Source organism: Pinus tabuliformis, chromosome 9, assembly GCF_031772625.1.
Source record: "Pinus tabuliformis cultivar Carrire ecotype Pingquan chromosome 9, CPIR1, whole genome shotgun sequence".
Classification (NCBI taxonomy): Eukaryota; Viridiplantae; Streptophyta; class Pinopsida; order Pinales; family Pinaceae; genus Pinus; species Pinus tabuliformis.
Window position 1 is genome coordinate 821978384 of NC_142307.1, and position 12195 is coordinate 821990578.

Genomic DNA, 12195 nt, shown 5'->3' on the forward strand with positions numbered 1-12195 from the left:
TTGGTGGTCCAAAATCTCATTAGTAGGGAGGAATGATCCAGCTGGCTCTAGAAATAGGAGTGGCCTTGATATAGCTCAAAAATAAAATTCATGAGATAAAAGTGAAAATAGGACCAGATCGTAGTGTTCGTCGCCCTGATTCTAACAGTGTGAACGTCACTCAAATCCGAGTTCGTATACTCAAGTTATAGCCGGTCAAAGTTCTGGTCAAACTAGGACAAGTGGTAGTCACTAACAAGGCAACAATTTGGCAAAGGGACGGCGCAGAGAAAACGGCAGTGGGAAAGGGTGAATTTGTAGCCTCTTTAATTTGCCTAGTGACCCTTAAAAATTGGCAGAAAATTTTTATACATTTGGCCTATATATATTAAAAATAAAACAAAAAATCAAAATTTTGGCCTAGCGAGCCATCAACCTCACCACCCCTCCCAACAACAATGTTAAATATTATATAAAATAGGTGGGTGTGCCACCACTAGAGAACCCGCCTGACCCACCAGCCAACCATATAACATATATATAGAGTAGATTCGACGGGGATTGATCCTGTTCGGCCCAGTGGGTCGACGCACCAATCGGGCGGCTCCAAATGGCGTATATCCAAACCAACCCACCACAAATAAAAAAATGTTGTCGTGTAATTCAAAACCAATGGCCCAAAATATAACGCGAACGCACCATAAATGGGGTCTCGCAGGGATTGGATCCTGGGACGTGAGGTCCACCACGCCTTAAGACAACACCGCCAACCAATGGGCCAACGTTGGTAGGTTTGTTTCCGACTATCATTTAAACCCTTCACTTTTCCATTCAACCCAACAGTGGAGGAGTGGAGCGGAGCGGAGGAGCAAAGCGGCAATGTTTTCGTGTAATTCAAAACCAACGGCCCAAAATATAACGCAAACGCACCATAAACGGGGTCTCGCAAGGATTGGATCCTGGGACGTGAGGTCCACCACGCCTTAAGACAACACCGCCAACCAATGGGCCAACATTGGTAGGTCTGTTGCCGACTATCATTTAAACCCTTCACTTTTCCATTCAACCCAACGATGGAGGAGTGGAGCGGAGCAGAGGAGAAAAGCAGCAGAACCAAGAGCGGCCAAATGGGGTGAAACCCTGAGAAGGGAATCTTTGGGGTGCTGAAAAGATTCCTTTGGGGTCCAAAAGTTCCAGTGTCAAAATTTGACAATTATAGTCATTTTTGTACGATTTCGCGACACGAATCCAATGGTGATGTATGTTTCTACATCTAAGCTCTGTATTTTTAGTCCAGGACCAAGATTGGAGGTATAAGGGTTATTTATGTAAAGTTGATTGTAAGTCATTTCTTCGCTGCCACTTAATGAAAGAAAGCCTCCCCACTTTGAGGAGGGCCCAGAGACATAGCCCACATTGGGTGAACTCCATAATCAAATCGTTTTTGTATCTTTGATCTCATGGTTTATTTATGATTTCCGCTTCTTTTCATGTGTTTAAGTTACTTGGTTACATGCTCTTTTATATGCAATTTTGTATGCATCCTTGAGGTTAAAAGATTTGGATCAATTGTAGCATTCAATGTGCGACGATTCCTTGACTCTTCCAAACCTTATGTTTGAATTTTGAGGGGGGGGCTTTCTTGAATTTGATGGACCTCATTTTCCTTTCTTCTTCTTCTTGTCATGAGAGATGAATGCAGTGGGATCTCCTTCTTCATGCTTTTATATCCTACCTCTAGAAACCATCCTTGATTCTTCTTGAGTGAGATTTCAAACAATCTCATCAAATGACGGAAAATTGTTGTTATTGTTTATAGTGGTAATGGAGGTTTCCCAAATAGGAGGGACACCTATAAGAGTTAGAATCACCAATTCCTTGTCAAGCATAGTTTCTCCAACTCTTTGCAATTCATCTCTAAGACGAGATATCCTCATAATGTAGGATTTCATAGACTCTCCTTTATTCATTTTCATATCTTTGAGTTGATCTTTCAAGGAGAGGATTTCATTCAAATTATTGACTTCATACATACCAGCTATCTTATCATACATGTCCTTACACTTCCTCAAATTTCCAACATACGCAAGTAAATTATCTGTGAAACCATCAGTTATAATTTTCTTTGTTTTTAACTCACCTTTCTTGTGCTTGTTCTTGGCAGCAGGGGAAGCATTCTCTAGAGGCTCAGGAAATTTTCCTTGAATGTATTTGAAAACATCATTGTTATCTGTTATGATCTCCAAACTGATCTTACATGCAGCAAAGTTAGATGAGTCACCCAACTTCTCATGTTCCTTGAGGAAAAAGGAATACATCTTGACTTGATTACATAGGTTCCTTCAACTTTCCAAAGATGATTGCTTCAATTTTTGTCTCCTTTTGGGCCTATCCTTCACCTTGGCTCTGACACCATGTTAAATTTCATATTGTTCTATGTTGTTTCAGTTACTTTAGCCCAATTCATTTCTTGTATTAGCATTGTTTCAATAACAATTAATATTTCCAATCATCAACAGTGATTGAAGATATAACAATAAATACAATGACAAAGGAGACAATCAACACATCAACAAGAGACGCTAGATTTGGTCAAAGACCAGGGAAAAACCCACTATGTGGAAAACCCTTTGAAATTATTTTTCTTATTAGATTGTCATAAAAATTTTAGCAAAGAGTAAAATGAGTCCAATACAAAATCATCTAGCAAAATTAACACAACAACATTTAGAAATATGTTCCCCAGCATTAATCAAGATCATAGTCAACTTGTCCTGCCTTCGATCAACTGTGGTCAACTGCAGTCAAATGTCAAAATCCAACTCTAGAGCTCAACTACACGGAGGAAGAGGTATGTGTGCGGTTGAGACCTTACAACTGCATGGAAAAGCCCGTAAGTTTGCGGTTGTAACCAAAATTTCATGTGAGTATCTTGCAGTCGGAGACCAAAACCCTAAAACACGTGCGAATTTTGGACGTTGTAATCTCGGACTTGTACGAAACACTTTTCTCGACCCAACCTCAAACCTGTGCGAACCGCTTTTCTCGACCCAACCTCAAACCTATGCGAACCAATCAATGAAGAAGAGAAGAAGAAGTTGTTTGTTGATGTCCAAAAGCTTGAGGTTACTTGTATTTATAGGCTTCCAAGGGTGTCCATTTTCTTGTTAGGGCCGACCTGATCAAATGTGACATTGTGGGCTTTAATTCAAAAATGAACTTTCCCTTGTCCATATTGAGTGCTTCAATAGTCAAAATTAGTCCTCTCGAAAAGAGGAATCTAGTCCCATGGTTGGGATTTGTCACTGAGCTACCAAATTAATAGTATGTGCTTTGGCTTACCAATCCACCTTTATGGAGGAGTTTGGTCACATTACACTAGATTCTTTCATTCACATGAAGGAAAATCCAGTAACATTATAGAGAGGAAGAGTAAGACAACACCAAAAAATGGTACTACCTCAGATGGAAGGGACCTAAACCTTGAAGAATATGGTTAACAAAGAGTCTCTAGAGATAATATAATCAAAGGATGAGATGATGGTGATACATCATGCTCAAATATGAGATGTTTGATCCATTCCCAAGTTGAATGTGACATAGATCCATTTGTTTAATACCCAAATCAATACCAACAAGGATTAGAGAAGAAATAATATGATGGAGGATCATCATCCCCAAGGGGAAAGACATAATCAGTCCCTGAGTCGATATTGAGAAAGATCATTACCTCAATACCTAAGTCAAAAATAAGTTGGATTGCTAATGGAACAACCTTAACAAAGTTGAAGCTAACCCATTGTGGAGAGAAAACAAGATGGTTAGGACCATCATCACCAAATGAGTCATATTCATCCCTAGGTTAATATTGGCACATAACTTGATTGACTTCACACCCATGCAATTTGATCTAGGCTTATTGATCCCACTTGAATGTCACATAAGTCATATTTGACTTGGATTGATGAGATCTTTATCCAAGTTAATGATCAACCTCAACTTGGTCACTTTAATAGTCTTATCTAAGTTGAATGCTTCAGAACTCAACATCGAACTCAACATGGTGACTTGACAGGGTGAACTAGTCTAGAAATAATGTATTCATATGCAAATTGTGTTGATTCATAAATCCTCGATCAAAGTAATTCAACTCATTGACTCTACTTAACCAACAAATCCTTTTACTATTGGGAAACTTAATTATTGTGATAATGATAAGTGAAGGTTCTAGAGGAACCTAGAGGTTACATAGTTTATGTGACAATGTAACTGAGTTCACTTCAAAGCATGTTTACTCTTAGTTGATGTTAAGAATTTCATGTAGGTATGATAACTCTTTAGTGAGACTTAAAATCTATACCAAGTCTACTCAGTCTTAAAGAAATTCAAACTATCTATTCAAACGCTCCATAGAGTTTTGTTTAAAGTGTGCCTACTCTTCATTGAGATTCAAAAGGGGCATGTAAGCATAGATCAACATATTGATCATCCGTAACCTCCAAAAATAAAGAAATAAATTAATCATTTAAAACATCATAAAATATATCAAATAATTCATTAATTCATTAATTTTTAATATCAAACTTTAAATTTGAATTGTTATGTTTGTAGGTTTATATAATTCTCCAAAAAGCTTACAAAACTAGAATGTGTTAAATTTTTTTGGATGATGTGAGTGATGACCCTGTCAATGCAAAAACACACATATAATATGAACTATGATGTGATTTGATTACCCATATATGTCCTAGGATCTTCAGTCATCAGCTTAGTTGAGTATATTGAATTTAAAATTTTGAATCTTCATCAAATTTTATCAAAAATATTTGAAGGTAAAAATAACGTTGAGAAACATTAAGGAAACACGAGGCACATAGCTTTGGTAACATAGCACCAACATATTTTAATGCATAAAATATTTGGTATCAAAGTTTAGAAAAAGGTACTAGCATGTATCAAAAGTCTTCCCCACATACAAAGAAACATGGAGCACCTAGGAGTTCCTTTTTCAAACACAATACTTGGATGTGTTATGTTTCTAAGGAAACCATAGTGATGAAACCATTAATATCGATTTTACTATCTAAAGATATTCATGCAAAATTTTGGGATATTCCCAAATATCACGTTTTGACATGTAAAACGAAAAGGATGGGCTAATTTACAGGAAAAAAACTCACATTTTCAAAATTTGAATTCTAATGTGGAGACATTATTTAAAGAAATTAGCATTGGAACTTCAATGGAAGCAACTCAATACCTCTAAAGTGTAGAGGAAATTATGGTTATTTCACTATTTCTTATGTTGGAATTATTAGCTCCTACTTATCTTATATATTAATTTGTGATATTTGATCCTACAAGAAGGTTGTAATTGTTATTGAATTGGTCATTGTAAGGTAGAGTTTGTCTTTACGTAAATCGTTTGACTCTAAGTTTTAGGAGGTTGCTAGATCTAATTAGATATGAGAGATTCTCTCGAACTTATTTACTCTAGTTTGTGGTTGATATATTCTCTCACTAGGTTGTAGTGTGCTAATATAGTTTGTCTATTTTAACGCAGAGCTTGATGTACTTATATTTAACATTGTTTTCATAGATCACTCAACATATTTTTTGTGTGTGGAAACAATGTTGGCATTATGACACAGATTTGGCGCTATGACACAAGTGTTTTCTTTGATGGCAACTCATTCAGATGACAGATCACAGTTCAGACTCACAAAATGAAGAAAGAGAAGTATACGCAGGTTCCCCATTGACCAAGCCGCGTGTACACGTGGGTTCGCAGACCAAAAGGCATGTATAGCGTACACACACACTTTCACGGAATGAAAGGCATGTACATGTTGGAAAACTTATTTTTGGTCTGTGGTATTTGGTCCATGGTATTTTGATCCATGGTATTGGTCAAAGGTATCTTGTCCGAAGTGTTGACCCCAGGTATTTGGTCCAAGGTATTAGTTCTAAGTGGTTTTGGACCATGGTATTAAGTAAGGCCTAAGACTATAAAAGGAGGAGAAGATCATTAGTGAAATGCACTCAAGGATTTAATATCTAATGAAGAGAAAGATCTAGAATACAAACTATTGGGTTATGGTGCACAGCGATATCTGAATCAAGGATGAACCTGAGCGCTTAATGAAGGATAAGTTCTATTGATGGGTCAAGATCTTAAGGCTTGAAGAAGTATCTTTGTGTGGTTTTGATATTATATCTGAATAATTGGTGCATGTTGTATTCTGTAAATATGATGATCTGGGTATAACTGATATCTGGAATTATTGTAAAGTTTAAATCATCATTTACAGATTTGTACGCAGGTTCACTTTAGCAAAGGCGCATATACACGCCGGTTATGCATATCAAAACAGCGTATACGCAGGTTCGCCTTGAGAAAACAGCATATGTACGTAGGTTCGACACATTGAAGTAGCGTATACCTAATAAAATATGCTTTAGCTACTTTTGTTTGTTGTCGCAGTGTTCTGGATTCTGGCTTGGGTTCTGGTCACTGTTACTATATTCTGGTTACATCATTCTAAGAAGCGATTGATTGATTCAGTTTTGGTTGGTGCAAAGGAGATTGGTTGATACAGATATATTTGATGTTCAATTGATGTTATTAATGGATCCAGTCTGAAAATTTATGAAACGTGGTCCCTGGAAGAAAAGAGAAGGTTGTAGCCCTCTGTAGGCCAACACCTACATACTAGCAAACACATCAGCTAGTACAAGAGCTAGGGGGTTGTAGCTCCCTTCCAAGAGACGCTGGAGAACGAGAGAAGGTTGTAACCTTCTGCAAGTAGAAGCCTGCGTACTGGTATAAGTCTGCACCAGTACAAAAATTGTAAAAAGAAGTTTCTTATTAAAAGGAAGATAGAGACGATTGCAGCGAGTGGTTTTCACCCACATTGGGTTTCCACCTTATATCTTGTGTTCATGTGTGTGTCTATTCTGTTTTTACTGCACCTGGTTACTGTTTACATGGTTCTTATGCACAAATTAAAGATCAACATATGATGAATTAACTAAGTTATAAGTTTGCAGGGTATACGTTAATTGCCTTAAATACAGTTGCGTATACACGCAAGTTTCATTAACTGAAGTAGCATAAATCTGATTATGGAAATGAAATATTATTGACTTGCTAACACTGATTCACTCCCTCTCTCAGTATTATTTCCAACAATTGGTATCAGAGCAGGTCCTTCAGAAGAAGCTTGATCGCTTGAAGGAAGATCTATCATCATGAGTAACTACGAAAGAGAGGGATCCATTAGACCACCAATCTTTGATGGGAGAAACTTCGTTTATTAGAAGGTAAGAACCACATCCTATCTTCAATCTCTTGGAACAAATGTCTGGGAAATCGTGGAAGGAGGATATACATTTCCATCAGCAATTCCTACATATACAACAGGTAAAAAGCAATATGAAACCAACACCAAGGTTGTCAATACATTATTGTGGGAGTCTATCACAATAAGAATTTGTCAAAGTTATGCAGCTCAAGACCGCCAAAGAAATATGGGACAAGATCGTTCTAAGCTATGAAGGAAACAATCAGGTAAAACGTGAAAAACTGCAATCTCTCAGAATTCAATATGAAACTCTCAAAATTCACAATGATGAAAGTATAGCTAGTTACTTCTTACTTATAGATGAGATTGTTAACTACATGAAGAACTTGGGTGAAAAGATAAAAGAAGTTACTTTAGTTGAAAAGGTTTTAAGATCCTTGTCTAATAAGTTTGAATCAAAAGTTTTTGCCATAGAAGAGAAGCAGGATCTTCAGAATATTACTATGACACAGCTGCACGGAATTTTAACTGCTTTCGAAATGAGAAAAGGAGGTCCATCAGATATGAGAGAAGCCACATTCAAAGCTTCAGGAAAAGAAGAACTCAATGAATCAGGACATATTTCAAAAGAAGAGAAAGAAGCAAAGTTTGTCAAGAACCTTCAACGGGGTTCTGGAAGATTCAAAGGTAAATTACCTTTCAAATGTTTTGCTTGTAGAAGAGTTGGTCATTATGCTGCCAAATGTCCTCATAAAGTAAGCTTGATAAAGGTAAGGAATCAAAAAAATGGAATAGGAAACAAAGTGTAAGTAAGAAGAGCTACTATACACATGAAGATAGCGATGGTTTATCAAATAGTGATAAAGATAATAATGACTATAGACTTCTGATGGCTTTCGAAGATGATGATTTCTTGGATGCTTTAGATGAAGATGATCTTTATGAAGAAATCACTAAACTCAAAATCTGTTTAGAAGAAAATAATATAATTATAGATACTCTGACATTCCAACTTGATGAAAGAGAAAAACACAATGAAAAACTAGAATGTGAAATTGTGGGTTGAAGAAAAGATATTGAGAAAACAAAAGCTCTCAATCTCAGATTTGCTAAAGGATCAGAAACTTTAGATGAAATTATCAAAGTGCAACGTTCTCCTCTGATAAAGACAGGTCTTGGATATACTAAAGAATCATCTTAAGCACAGAAGCCATCGACCTCCACTAAAAGTTATCTTGATGCAGCGAAGAGCAGTGAATAGTTTGACAATTGTCAGCAAAGGCATAAAGCAGATCACTAAGTAAATTGGGTTCAATCTACTTCAAGGATGAACAGAAGCTACAACCAACGTCAGGTAAATCATACTCAATTTTCTTCAAGAATGAATGTCAATGAAAACTACAATCACCAGGTCAATAGATTCGATAATCACAGGAACTTCTTTAATGGCCAATGTTTTTCATGTCATAACTTTGGACACAAAGTTTCTCAATGTGTTGCTTAATGGACCATCATGACTAAAGAAGCACGAAATCAAAGGAATGTGATAGGGATCATGAAGAGGACCTACAATAACTTTTCGCTTCTCGAAAATGAAATAGAATGCTCTATCTGTAACAACTTCGGTCATGAAGATTCTGAATGCAGGAGTAAATTTCGGCAAACATCTCAAAAGGAGCAAACTTCATTGAGTCCCAAAATATGGAGAAAGAAAAAACCGCAAACAGACAGATGTGGTATAGCCTTGTATGCAGAAGGGCAAGAAAATCAGTGGTACATCGATAGTGGATGCTCGAAACACATGACAGGTGATAAAGAAAAACTTCAGTCATACAATGCCTTAAAAAAGGAAAAGAATGTCTCATTTGGAAATGACACTCTTGTTGTCATAAAAGGTAAAGGTTTTGTTCTCTTAAAATAAAAAGTTAAAGTTGGAAATGTTATGTATGTTGATAGTCTAAAGCATAACCTATTGAGTGTCGGTCAAATGTGTGATCAAGGAAATGAAGTAGTATTTCGATCAAATGGATGTGTTGTTCATGAGCTTGATACAGGAGAAACCGTGATCAAAGGCATAAGAGCTCCAAACAACTTATACATACTCAAAGGAGGACAGCAACAGTGTTATCTAAGCAAAAATGATGAACATTGACTATGGCACAAAAGATTGGGGCATCTAAGCTTCCCTCAAATAAGGAAAGCATGCAAATTCCAGGCAGTTCGTGATCTTCCTAATATCAACATTCTAGAAAATACAATATGAAAATCATGTCAATTTGGTAAGCAAACCAGAGCACATTTCCCTGAGAAGGAAGAATCAGCTAGTAAGCCTCTTAAACTTGTTCATATTGATTTATGTGGTACATCAAGGAAAAAGTCACCTCGTGAAGAAGAATACTTTATATTGTTCATTGACGATTTTTCCAAAATGTGTTGGATAGGACTTCTAAAGCATAAAGATGAAGCATTTGAAAAGTTCAAAGCCTTCAAAGCTTTGGTTGAAAATGAATCAGATCACAAAATCAAATGCCTTAGATCTGGTCGAGGAGGGGAATTTACCTCGGATGAATTTTTTTGACTTTTGTAAAGAACATGCAATAAAAAGAGAATTCTCCACCGCAAGGACTCCTCAGCAAAATGAAGTGGTAGAAAGGATAAACAGCACTGTTCAACAAATGGCTTGTGCCATGCTAGATGAGTCTGGAACTCCTGAAACCTTCTAGGGTGAAGCTACATTTGTTGCAGTCACTATTCTCAACAAAGCAAATGATTGGGTAAACAGCGCTCAAACTCCACATGAACTTTGGTACGGTAAGATTCCTACCGTAAAATACTACAAAGTTTTTGGAAGCAAATGTTACATCAAAAGGACTAATGAAAAACTTGGCAAGTTTGAACCTAAAGCAGATTGAGGCATTTTCCTTGGTTACTCTTCCCGAAGTAAAGGATATAAGTGTTATAATAAAAAGACTTGGGAAAATTATTGAAAGTATTTATGTTGTGGTTGATGAAGCAGACAAAAATCCAAAGCAAGTAAAAACTGAAGATTGTGGAGAAGATGAAGATTATCCTTCCACATCAAATCAAAGTAATTCTGAAAAAGAAGAAACCGATGAAGCACCAAAAGAATAGATAACGGCAGAAGAAAAGACCCCATCTAGGTATGTTCAGAAAAATCATCCAGAAACCCAAATTTTGGGACAAAAAGAGGCAGGTGTGCAGACAAGAAGAACTGTTACAGAAGCTTCAAGCTATCTAGCATTGCTTTCCTCCATCGAACCTCAAAATGTAAATGAAGCATGCAAAGATGAATGTTGGGTCAAGGCCATGAATGAAGAACTTGAGCAAATTGAAAAGAATAATACTTGGGAATTAGTTCCTAAACCTTATGATAAGAATATCATAGGAACCAAATGGATATTCGAAAACAAGCTGAATGAAAATGGTGAAGTTATTAGAAACAATGCCAGACTTGTTTGTAAAGGATATGCTCAACAAAAAGGTATATATTTTGAAGAAACTTTTGCACATGTTGCTAGATTTGAAGCAATAAGAATGTTCCTTGCTCTTTCTAGTTTTCAAAAATTCAAAGTATACCAAATGGATGTAAAATCTGCCTTTCTTAATGGGGACTTAGAAAAATAAGTATAAATTGAGCAACCAGGCAGATTCATCTTTGGAAATGACCCAAAACTTGTATGCAAACTCAGAAAAGCTCTCTATGGTCTAAAACAAGCTCCAAGGGCCTGGTATTACTGTCTTGACAAATACCTCCATCAAGAAGGTTTTTCAAAAGGATCAGCTGATAGCAATCTATATACGAAGATTGACAATAATAAATTGCTAATACTTGTTGTGTATGTTGATGATATCATCTTTGGTAGAAATGAAGAAGACATGAGTCAAAACTTTGCTTTGGTAATGCAGCAAGAATTTGAAATGTCCTTGCTTGGTGAGCTCACATATTTTCTTGGTCTACAAGTTCAACAAAAGAAAGATGATATTTTTCTATCACAACCCAAGTATCTCAAGCAGATCTTGAAAAAATACGGCATGGAAGATTCTAAACCAACATGTACCCCTATGGTAACAGGATGCAATCTCAGCTTAAATGATGAATTAGCAGCAGTACATCAACCAACCTACAGATCCATGATTGGCAGTTTGATTTATCTACCAGGTACCCGACCAGACATCATGCATGCAGTAGAAATAGTTGGAAGGTTCCAAGCAAATCCAAAGGAATCACACCTTCAGGCAGTCAAAAGGATTTTCAAATATCTTCAAGGAACACAAAATTTTGGTTTATGGTATCCTAGAGATACAGATCTTACACTTCATGCATATACAGATGCAGATTGGGCAGGAAGCGTTGATGATAGAAAGAGCACTAGTGGTGGTGCATTCTATATGGGTTCCAGATTAGTGTCTTAGTTCAGCAAGAAATAAAGTTCAATTGCATTATCTACCGCTGAAGCAAAATATGTCGATGTTGCATCTTGCTGCACACAACTCCTTTGGATGATGCAAACATTGCAAGACATTCAAATTACACATACTCCACCCATATCCATTCTATGTGATAATACAAGTGCAATCAGTGTTTCAAAGAATCCAGTCATGCATTCCAAGACCAAGCACATACCCATCAAATATCATTTTCTACGTGAACTAGTGCTTGAACAAAAGGTCAAATTGGAGTATGTTCCCTCCAAAGAAGGGGTTGCTGATATATTCACCAAACCACTGTCCAAAGAGACATTTGAATATCTCAGACAAAAGCTGGGAGTAGTTGATGCATCATCTTGCTGTTGAAACTTATCTGTTTCAGAGAAAAGTGGGTATACGTGAGTTTCATGAAGCGTATTGGCGTACATACGCGATTGTTGTGGATACAGTCGCGTATATGTTG